The sequence below is a fragment of the Ostrinia nubilalis genome, chromosome 12, assembly GCF_963855985.1.
Source record: "Ostrinia nubilalis chromosome 12, ilOstNubi1.1, whole genome shotgun sequence".
Lineage (NCBI taxonomy): Eukaryota > Metazoa > Arthropoda > Insecta > Lepidoptera > Crambidae > Ostrinia > Ostrinia nubilalis.
In genome coordinates this window covers 13,484,031-13,496,547 of record NC_087099.1, presented here as the reverse complement: position 1 = coordinate 13,496,547, position 12,517 = coordinate 13,484,031, and the positions used below count along the sequence as shown (strand labels likewise).

Genomic DNA, 12,517 nt, shown 5'->3' with positions numbered 1-12,517 from the left:
CGCTGAAATTTACCAATTTCCAAATATAAGCGAGTCAATTAAAAACATGGATTGGCGTAGATTGTTTACCAATATTGCTTGATAGGATTCATATGGATGATTTCTTAACTGACGATATAAACAAGCTGATGATTTTTCTCAACCACTTCTTGCAACCAAATTAATAATTATTATAATGAGTTTCATACCAATAATTCTTATTTTAACCTTTCAGGCCGAAACTACACGATGATACCGACAGCCAAAGGCAACCATTTGCTGATGATGAACGGGTACACAATACACATTCCGCAAAGACAGCAAAACTCTGAATTACTATTGCTCGAAGATCCTGTCAGGGTGCAAGGCTCGACTGAAGCTGTCGGTAGACGGGGAAGTTAGAGAAGCAAACTGCAATCACACGCACGAACCCCCGAAATACTACAGGACACCCACCGGACAATATATTAAAATGTAAAAGAACAATATCTCAAATGTCGCGAGACGTCAAATGTGAATTACAGCTCTGTTAAGTTACGTGTCGTTAATAAATTTTACAAGTAAATACTGATGTCTTCATATCCATATTTTTATCCATCTTCACTTGGGCACACTTGGGGGTCCGTGGCAGAGTCCCCCAGTGTTCGACGCACCCGTGGTGGACGCCCCCGATTTAAAATATTTATTTTTTCGGCTTTTGCACTAAGTACAGTTAACGAAAAAAGTTTACAAATACAAATACAAAATATTTTATTTCATTACAAAAGTACATTAAATAACATACAGGGTTTGGAGTTTCCTTTTAAGCATACAGTTGCTTGTGTTAGGAAACACCGCTCTTGTGTTAACAATATTTAAGTAGAACTTATTAAAATCTCTATTGTACCGCGTGTCAGTGTATGTGTGTGCGTGCGTGCGCGTGTGTGTGTGTGTGTGTGTGTGTGAATACTATGTGTAAGGTTTGACTAGGTTTTCGATATCGTCATAGTTTTTGGTCTTAAGCCACTCTGTGATTCTGTTTTTACACTCATGGATAGTCAACGGATAAATATTTAATTCATTGTTAAGGACATTATAAATAGAGGATGACAGTCTACCGTATTGACGTTTAGCAAAAGTAGTTTTGACCATAGCTGCAGGAACAACATTTTTCTTTCTTCTGCTATCACTATTTATAAGTTTGATGTCGTAGGGAAAGTATTACAAGCTAATTATATAGCAATAATAATCTTATATTTAATGTTACATAAGATGTTATGTTTACAAATAAACTTTCAGGCCGAAACTACACGATGATACCGACACGCAAAGGCAACCATTTGCTGATGATGAACGGGTTCACATTTCACAAAGACAGGAAAAGTCTGAATTACCATTGCTCGAAGATCCTGTCAGGGTGCAAGGCTCGGCTGAAGCTGTCGGTAGATGGGGAAATCATCGAAGCGAACTGCAGTCACACGCACGAACCCCCAAAATACTATATAACTCCTACCGGACAATATATTAAAATGTAAAAAACAATATCTCAAATGTCGCGAGACGTCAAATTACAGCTCTGTTAAGTGTAATCAATAAATATGAAAAGTACTGATGTCTTCATATCCATATTTTTATCCATCTTCAATAAATAATCTTATATTTAATGTTTCATAAGATTTTATGTTGACAAATAAACTTTCAGGCAGAAACTACACGATGATACCGACAGCCAAAGGCAACCATTTGCTGATGATGAACGGGTTCACATTTCACAAAGACAGGAAAAGTCTGAATTACCATTGCTCGAAGGTCCTGTCGGGGTGTAAGGCTCGGCTGAAGCTGTCGGCAGACGGGGAAGTTAGAGAAGCGAACTGCAATCACACGCACGAACCCCCAAAATACTACAGGACACCCACCGGACAATATATTAAAATGTAAAAAAACAATATCTCAAATGTCGCGAGACGTCAAATGTGAATTACAGCTCTGTTAAGTCACGTGTCGTTAATAAATTTTAAAAGTAAATTATACTGATGTCTTCATATCCATATTTTTATCCATCTTCATTAAATAATCTTATATTTAATGTTACATAAGATGTTACGTTGACAATTATAAACTTTCAGGCCGAAACTACACGATGATACCGACAGCCAGAGGCAACCATTTGCTGATGATGGACGGGTTTACATTTCATAAAGACAGAAAAACTCTGAATTACTATTGCTCGAAGATCATGTCAGGGTGCAAGGCCCGAGTGAAGCTGTCGGTAGACGGGGAAGTTAGAGAAGCCAACTGCAATCACACGCACGAACCCCCGAAATACTACAGGACACCTAAGGGACAATATATTAAAATGTAAAAAATAAAAATATCTTACGCTTGAAGCGCGTTACGAAAAGTTTTAACGTAGGTCTCGGCATCGTTAATATGCAATATGCATACTATATATTCTTCTGTAAATAACATACATACTATGTATTCTTCTGTAAATTGTGTGCTATTCTGTTGAATATTGCCTTAATAATCATTATTAATTTTATAATGGTATCTCCAATTCTCCATAGCCATTTTTTCTGTCTTATGTTTTAGAAGGTGATGTGCTTTATGCATGTGAGTACTTATTAATAGCAACTTCTATTTGTATCTCTGTAGGTCTTCTATTGAAACATTCATAATAAATATTTAAGTAAATTACTGATCTCTTCATATCCATATTTTTAAACCATCTTCAAAAATAATATTTTATTTAATGTTACATAAGATGCGAATAAAAGTGTAAGTTGACTATAAACTTTTAGGTAAGTTAATAGAGAAACACGACTCTCAACGCGATATTTTTTATATGAGTTACATGTACTCACGGCTTGACGTTTCAGCTGCTATACTGCAGCCGTGGTCACAACAACACAACTCATATAACTCGTGTTTCTCTATTTTAGTGGTAACTGAGTTTGTTGCGGCGCTTCTTTTCAGCACTTGCCAAATGTTTGTCTCGAAGCGCTGGTAGGGCAAAAAAGAATGAGACATGTGTAGGCTCCTTAAGAGCATTTGACGATTTGCAAGAACTAATTTAATTAGTCTAAACAAATAAAGAAAATTTTGATTTTGATTTTGATTTTAGTTGAAACGGAACGCGAAAGTTTAAAATCTTATATTAAACTTTTAGGTCATTCGTACATAATGATACCGTCTCAGTCACGCAGAGGGACTTTGCTGATGATGAAGGGGTTTACTTTCCGCAAAGACAACAAAAGCTGGAACTATTACTGCTCGAGGAGAGTTCAAGGATGCAAGGCTCGGGTGAAGTTGTCTGCAGAAGGCGCTGTGAAGGAAGCTCTCTGTGATCACAATCATGAACCGCCGAGATACTATATTACACCTTCAGGACGTTATGTTAAAGTGTAGAATAGAATAGCACGGGACTCTCGTTCCCACCGCTGCAACTCCTGTGAAGCCACTAGCCAGGATCTACAAAATAGAATATCAGTAGTTCTGCTTTGTGTAGGTGTTTGTAATTGTAAATACTTTTTTGTGGTGTTATTTGGAACAATGTTAGTAAAACATTGAAGTAAAACTAAAATGAGTTTTGTAATTATATTCGATGTTAATTTATTTATTTAATTAACAACAATTAAATCTCTAACATTACATTACAGGTTAGCCCAATGCGATAGAGTAGATTAATTAGTACCTACTTATTATTTAACAATTAACATTGTTAAATACTTATGCATGCCTAAAATATTGAGAAAATAAACATTATAGTTTCTGTGACTGACTACCGTACAGTCAGTCACAGAAACTTTTGTCACCTAGACAGTAATTAGTACTTGACATACTATGACAAAAGTCACCCGTGCGCGCGCGCCTTTACTACCTGCTCTGCCTGCACTTGTACTTGGTAACAGGGACCTTTTAAAATGGCTTCTCCACCTTCCTTAAGCCAGAAACTTATTTTGGGCACATTAGAATAATAATTTTTAACCAAGGTAGATAAAGTTAAGAACGGGTTTATTTCCAAAAAAACAAAAATTGTCGACAATTTCAGCAAGAATTTACCAAGTGTTATACTATTTTGGAATCCTTACTAAATGCGCCAAATTATGACGTCACTTGCCACACTCGCGTAGTACATTTTTTTTTCAGTACAGTCGGTTTAAACTAGACAAAATTTTTATTTTGAAAATTTTATTGGGAATAATGTATTTTTTTCATCCAAGCTGGAGTAGCTGGTTTTGTAATTTTGATAACAATTTAGAGAAGCATTCTTCAGGATTACATAACAAAAAATATTTTTTTGAAAAAGTGAAGATTTGTGGCAACACGAGTAAAAAGACCGTCACCGGGAGTAGATTTTTTTGTTTTTTTTAAATAGGTACCTATTATTTTGACAAAATGACACATAGATTTTTTTTAATATTTTTCTGATAACCAGCATAACTTGCCTCAACACCCAGTTCCGGCTTGACGTTGCATTACGGGACACCCTGTATAAAGATGAAAATTAATCTGAGTCAAAACGTTAGTTTAACAAAAAAAAAAATAACTTGAAAGTAGCAACCCTGGTTGTTCGTTTCAGCAAATAATAGATAGACTCACAGCAACAGTATTAGGATACAGGCTGGATGCGCTGTTTGGATGTGAGTTTATTAAATAAATGTGATTATTTGAATAAAATGAATTATGATTTAATTTCTCACTGCAGTCAGCATGAATAGCCCTTTAAAAAATCTTGTCTTAAATATGGCATTTTTTTTCCAGAATTATCGTACCGATTCATTCCCCCGTCCAAAGGAAGCAAACCTTTACTCATGATGAACGGGTTCACATATTCACAGCAAGGCCATACCCTGAACTACTACTGTTCAAAGAAAGACTCCGGTTGTAGAGCGAGAATAAAACTAACTGCAGAAGGAGCAATAAAAGAAGCCATTTGCAACCACATTCATCCTCCTCCAAGATATTTAGTGACGAATACAGGGAATTATGTGAAGATATATCCTTAGCAACATTAGCAGCGATTTGTAGACAATATAATTTAAAAGTACTTAGAACGATAACTCAAATTAAAACGTTTTGTCACGAAAAATACGCAGCATTACATACAGCATCAGTATTCTGCCTTTATGCTTTAGTTCATTAGGTCAATGTAAATAAATTAATGTGATTTGATTAAATTTTATTACGTTTTAAAGTTCATTATAATCGAGGCAGTCTTAAGGTTCATAACCTTCTATTTTTAGTTACAATTCTGAAAGATTTTATCATACCTACGTTTCCGGGGAAAATATAGGTACAATTCCGTCAATATTATAACCGTTTTAAATGTCTTCAGTCATAAAAAGATAGTGAATTATCTTTCCAGAACCATTGTACCGGTTCATTCCCTCGTTCAAAGGATGCAAACCTTTACTGATGATGAACGGGTTCACATATTCACAGCGAGATCAGTCCCTGGACTACTACTGTTCAGAGAAAGACTCCGGTTGTAAAGCGAGGATAAAACTAACTGCAGAAGGAGCAATAAAAGAAGCCATTTGCAACCACATTCATCCTCCTCCAAGATATTTAGTGACGAAAACAGGATATTATGTGAAGTTGTGAATTTAAATATATTTTAGCTGTAGGCTGTGCAAAAGTGTTACGTAAGTGTGGGTAAGTTAAGTACCATAAATTTTTGTAAGCTACATAAAAAGCCCTTTATTTTGATACACCACTCGATAACTTTTGAGAAAAAAAAAAATTTCTAAAGACATTATGGAGCCTGAAATCCGCCATTTTGATTTTTTTCAATTTTATTTAATGTAGCCAGTGTCATTCTCACGATTTATACGAGTTTAATGACACCTCTTACGCTAAAATCAAGCCGTTTAGGCTGTAGGCCGTGCCAATGAAATATACATACATACACTCAAAAATATAAACCTCCTTCTGGGACAGTCGGGTAATTGGAATAAAGACGGTCTATCAACACCAACCGTTCATGTCACTAATATTATTCGCAGCATCAGTGTCATGCCTTAATTTTCTTTTCTTTTTTATTATTTATCTTTATTAAAGAAACATACAGCCTTGTTTGACACATGCAGCTTAAAATTAAGTGGGTTATATACATTGGCCTTTAAAGTTTCTAAAGCTAGGTTGTACTGTCAAAGTTGAAAAGGAGACAGACGTGAAGCATAATTTATGCATGCAAAAGAAAATATTAACATTAAAACATTATAAAAAATTAACATTAACATTAAAAAAAGTTAAACACAATTAACATGGTAATACGCTAAAAATCAAGTAGATTGAAGGAGACGGCGAAACTTCACAATGCGTTCATGAAAGATGTCTAAATGACTAAATGCAGTATTATATATTTGTTAGTGGCTCTAATGATGAAACTATTTTTACGATAATTTGATCTACAAATGGGTACCTATACTAAAAAAAGTGTGTAATTGGCTTTATTTATCAGTTGTAAATAATTGTGGATTGATAAAAATATATTATTAAGTTCAAAAATGTTGTAAAGATTGTTTTAGTGTATGTCTTGTTGGTTGGCCTATTTAATAAATAAAATGAAATAATGTTTTAATTTTTCAGTGTTACCAAGACAATCTTAAAAAATCATATTAGGGTAAAATTGATTGAATAATTTAAAAATAAATAGGGATTAAATCCTAGTTTTGAGGTCAGCCCACCAGAATCTGTCGTCTATGTGTGAACTGTTACATGACACATGTTACAATTTATTATCCAGTTCTTGATTGCAATTTCTATAATATAAGTGGAATGATGACTTGCGAAAAGTCGCCGACTGAAGTTTGGCTTGCCAAATCCAAGGTAATATGCTGTCTAGGCAGATGATGATTTATATTAATTTTATAACCTTTTTAATTGAAACTCTGGAAGACGGGGAGCAATAATAAACAATAACAATGGTTTAACATATTTAGGAAGATTAACGCCTTTTTAAATGTCTTCAATCATAAAAAGATAGTGTGTTATCTTTCCAGAATCATTGTACCGGTTCATTCCCTCGTCGAAAGGCAAACCTTTGCTGATGATGAACGGGTTCACATATTCACAGCAAGCTCAGTCCCTGAACTACTACTGTTCAAAGAAAAATAATGGTTGTAGAGCGAGAATAAAACTAACTGCAGAAGGAGCGATAAAAGAAGCCATTTGCAACCACATTCATCCTCCACCAAAATATATAGTGACGATAACAGGAGATTATGTGAAGTTGTGAAGTTACATACATTTTAGCTGTGGGCTGTGGCAAAAGTGTTACGTAATCTACCAGCTAGTCCCAATAAAGGAGTGAAAGTTGTAAAAAAATAGCTCCACCTGCGGAATTACAAATTGCTACAAGTGACAAAATTAACTAACCTAAGCCTTGAAAACTGTACGATGAAGGAATACAACTGATTCGTGATTTTTACCATGGGGATCACATTAGTACATAAATGCCCGGCATGAAAGATGTGAAAACAGTCAAGTCGAATGCGGGAATGAAGTTACGAATGCGAGAGAACAATGATTAAAACAGAAAAGCTTTCGAAATGTTGAACGATACTCCTCTTAATTATTGACTTGTTAAAAGAAATAACGAGACACTACTTAATAAACGTTTCACAATTTACAGACTTGTGAGTTTTGGTCTTATGATCCGGAATAACAGTGTACCTTTTTCCTCCTGACCATAATAACTAACTAACTAAAATAAATATAAAGTGAATATGTAAAAATGTAATTCTTTCAAGATTCAATTTCATTAAAAAGTTTTTTATGTTATTGATACGTTACGGTATATGATGTCAAATTGCCCTTGCGAAGGTATCGCCAAAAAATTTGACAAAAACGAATGTTTCATATTTTTTTATAATTTAAATATTGTTATTTATTGTTCCAGAACAATCGTACCGGTTCATTCTCTCGTCCAAAGGCAAACCATTACTGATGATGAACGGGTTCACATATTTCCGACAAGCTCAGACCCTAAACTACTACTGTTCAAAGAAAAACAACGGTTGTAGAGCAAGAATAAAACTAACTGCAGGAGGATCCATAAAGGACGCCATTTGCAACCACATTCATCCTCCACCAAAATATCTAGTGACGAAAGCAGGGGATTATGTGAAGTTGTGAAGTTACATTCATTTTGGACCCATACTCTATTTCATTGTGCTCTGACAGGGTATCGAAGACTTTGCCAACTTTGTTTGGATACTAATCCATATCCATAGTTCTGAAAGTATATGCTACAGACAAGTGTAGTGTAAAAATAAAAGAACGTTATTCAACAAAATGTTATTGAATTCAAATGAGTTTAACGCAAAAGTTTGATTATTTTTATTTTAAAGATATATAAAATATGCTTGTATCACGAGTGAGCTCACCACAATAGTCGAGCGGTGGCGGGGACCGAACCCGCGTTCCCCGGATCACGAGTCGGCCAGTCCGACCCCTTCACCGTTCGGCTATCGTGGCTTACAATTACAATTATTATTCTAACTCTAATCAATGATGAAAGATTCTAACTTCCAGGACAGTGGTACACAATGATACAGACTTCTAAAGGAACCCAGCTGCTGATGATGAACGGGTTTACTTATCGCAAGGATAACAGAAGCAGGAACTATTACTGCTCGAGGAGGATGAGAGCGGGATGCAGGGCTCGCGTGAAGTTGTCCGAAGAAGGGAACGTGGTAATTGCTAATTGTGATCACACACACGAGCCCCCAAAATATTATCAAACAATGTCAGGGACTTATGTAAAAATGTAAACCTTAAGCCTAGGCGCAGACCATCGATTTTTCGTCGGCCGATAGTATAATCGGGCAGTTGATCAGTATGGGCATGTATGGAAGTGCGCACATTACACCGAATTGATTTGGCCGATTCTTCATACAGTTTAAAATCGGGCACAAATATCGGCCAACTAAAAATTGGTGGTCTGCGCCTAGTCTAACACTTTGACAGCAGGGCGATTTATTGCGCCGCTACTTCTAGTGCGCGGGCGTTTTTCGGCATATTTGTATCGACTATAGAGTTAGAGAAATTTAAGGAGCACGGAACGAGTTCGTGGGTCGCTGTGAAAGTGTTAATAACTTTTTTGAAGGCATTTGGAAAACATGTTATATTCACATCGCAATAAAATCGCTAATATGTCATGTTTGCTAATTTTGTACCTATATTCGACTGTATCGACAATGACTTAGATGAAAAAGTTTTCAACTCGTAATATCACAAAATATAGCAATTAAATGTATTTTCAAGTTACAAGTGTCATAATAAATAAATTAAGCTAACTTATCTTAATATTGTCAAGGCATTTTCTTCGACAGACACTCAATCTCAAACTGTTCATTGCTGTTCAAGACCATACTTATTTTTGGATGTCTTATGGCACGTACCTAGTTAGATTTAGGTACGTAAAGCCCGGTCTGTGAGCACGTAGAATTTTGTCCAATGACCCCAAATTACGCGCGAGCGAAAAGGATGAGTAGCTTGGGGTCATTGGACTAAAATTCTACGTGCTCGCAGACAAGACTAGTATTATTTATTTTATAATCGAATTATAGTTTCAGGAAAAATGACATACAAGTTCATCCCGTCAAGTAAAGGCAAGCCACTGCTGATGATGAACGGGTTTACATACTCACAAAATGCAAGCTCTCTGAACTATTACTGTTCCAAGAAGAATGCTGGGTGTAAAGCAAAAATAAAATTGAATAAGGATGGAGCCATAAAAGAAGCCAATTGCAGCCATTTTCATGCACCGCCAAAATATATTGTGACACATGAAGGAAATTATATTAAATTGAGTTAAAATAACAAAAAACTGGCCAAGTAGGGGAGACTGGGTACGGTTGAAACAAAGGACGGTTGAAACAGAGCAAATATCTCGTAAACGGTTCCGCGAGGAGTTAGGGGTTCTAGGGGAAAAAGAAGCTGACAACAGGTCCGAACACGAATTTAATGCCTAAAACTTCCTAACGCGTTGACGTTGTGTGCAAAACCCCATATTGTTTTTTACTACCCAAAACTAAGTATTTTTCTTCAGACATTAACGCTTATACTACCTGTTCTTTTTATGTGAATGTATCGAGTGTGCGTTTGCGATTAAAATGAAGCTTGTAGAATAAGGTCCAGTAACTATTTTTAATGTGTTATCATTAGTGTCGAAACTATAAAGTATATTTTACCAAAAGTGGGGTTGGGGACGGTTGAAACATTTTTTGTGGGTACGGTTGAAACAGAAAATTTATTAATGTTTATTTTTTGTAGATACCGAGAGTTTGGGTAAGGAATATTTCCAGAGAGGAAATTGACTTAGTAAAGCATAAGAGGAGGTAAAAGCTGGAGATTCACTGCGGAAAGTGGCGGAAAAGGATAGTTTGAAAACAAAAAAAGATTTTCGTTAACTTTATTCAGAATGGTAATATTATTTTATTATTAATGTTTATTAGGTTTGGAAATATCGTTTAGTTAATCATATTTCTGTTATTTTTTTAAATGTTTACTACTTATCAAAGGCTAATTAATGTTTTAGAAATATTAAATACTTAGACTGATTAATGTCGTCATGTGGTACCATAATTTTAATATTCGTAGTATTAATGATAAATAAAACACGTTTTATTAGTACTTTTTGTATTATTTGTATGTATTTCAACAGATTCCAATCGCTGTTTCAACCGCCCCTGGCATGGGGACGGTTGAAACAAAATTTCTTTTTTTTTAAATTTCGTATATTTCTATGAATAGTAACCCGGGAACTATAATGATACAGCCATATCATAGCTAAAACTTCAAATTTCAATTTCACGTATCATAATCGTCACTTGGTTATTAAACAACAAAATTATTGACAATTAAAGCAAAATTGTTTCAACCGTACCCAGTCTCCCCTACGTGTCGTGCCACGCGCAGTTCGTAGTTGTCTGTCGTTACCACAATATACTTCAAATTTGGGGCTTCACTCATTTCTCACAAAATTACAAGGATTAAAGTTTTTAATTTTTAGTTTTCACCTCTTCCTTCAAAAACAAGTGACAGCGTGGGTAGCTTAACACTAATCTAATAAGCTAATATTTTATATCATGCGATAGCCAATAAAATTATCTATTAGTAGAAGTAGAAAACAGACACAAGTTTCTTTAAAATAAAGGAGTAAGAATGGATTTAATTAGAAAAATACATATTTTTTTCACTTCTTTTTCAGTTATTTTCTAACACAATAAAAACCAGGTCGTTAAAGTATGTTTTATTTGCATTGTATTAATATTATTTGAGGTATTCTACAAAACGAATGTAAATTTATTAATCTACGTCTATTAGTTTCGACGGTAGTTGTTAAACAAAGATACCCCTTCCCAGCGGTTCCATAGTGCTGTTAACATGCGAAAAAGCAATGCCTGAAAGAATCACACAACCTATTCCGACTACATGACTAGACTAGTATGGAAGCAAAACCTCGGACAGACAGACAGACATATCGAAACTATAAGGGTTCCTTGTTAGGACAACGGAACACTAAAAATGATACTAATCATAATGAACGTATACTACCCGCGTCAAATAATTCGTGACACCCAATGTAGTCAGAAAGTTAGATCTAAGTACCTAGTTATTTATTTTATAATCGAATTATAGTTTCAGGAAAAATGTCGTACAAGTTCATCCCCTCAAGTAAAGGCAAGCCACTGCTGATGATGAATGGGTTTACATACTCACAAAATGCAAGCTCTCTGAACTATTACTGTTCAAAGAAGAATGCTGGGTGTAAAGCAAAAATAAAATTGAATAAAGATGGAGCCATAAAAGAAGCCAATTGCAGCCATTTTCATGCACCGCCAAAATATATAGTGACACATGAAGGAAATTATATTAAATTGAGTTAAAATAACAAAAAAACTGGCAAGTACGTGTCGTGGCACCCGCAGTGTAGGGTTCCGTAAGTAGTTGTCTGTCGTTACCACAATATACTTCAAATTTGGGGCTTGACCCATTTCTCGCAAAATTACCTACAAGGATTAAAGTTTTTAATTTTTATTTTTCACCTCTTCCTTCAAAAACAAGTGACAGCGTGGGTAGCTTAACACTAATAAGCAAATATTTTATATCATGCGATAGCCAATAAAATTATCTATTAGTAGAAGTAGAAAACAGACACAAGTTTCATACATTTTAAAGGAGTAAGAATGGATTTAATTAGAAAAATAAATATTTTTTTCACTTCTTTTTCAGTTATTTTCTAACACAATAAAAACCAGGTCGTTAAAGTATGTTTTATTTGCATTGTATTAATATTATTTGAGCTATTCTACAAAACGAATGTTAATTTATTAGTCTACGTCTATTAGTTTCGACGTAATTGTTGAACAAAGATACCCCTTCCCAGCGGTTCCATAGTGCTGTTAACATGCGAAAATGTACTGCCTGAAAGAATCACTCAACCTATTCCGACTACATGACTAGACTAGTATGGAAGCAAAACCTCGGACAGACAGACAGACATATCGAAACTATATAAGGGTTCCTTGTCAGGACTACGGAACAC

General features: G+C 35.0%; 2 long non-coding RNA genes across 2 annotated transcripts; both read left to right on the top strand.

The window, feature by feature from the left end:
• Positions 1-286: 286 nt before the first annotated feature.
• Positions 287-1,986, top strand: LOC135076977 (uncharacterized). The gene is made up of 3 exons (XR_010258361.1): positions 287-453; positions 1,258-1,489; positions 1,661-1,986. It is a non-coding gene; the product is annotated as an uncharacterized LOC135076977 (long non-coding RNA).
• A 2,342-nt stretch (positions 1,987-4,328) lies between these two features.
• Positions 4,329-11,199, top strand: LOC135076976 (uncharacterized). The gene is made up of 5 exons (XR_010258360.1): positions 4,329-4,601; positions 4,723-5,616; positions 6,966-7,601; positions 7,865-8,660; positions 9,537-11,199. It is a non-coding gene; the product is annotated as an uncharacterized LOC135076976 (long non-coding RNA).
• The last annotated feature ends 1,318 nt before the right edge of the window (positions 11,200-12,517 follow it).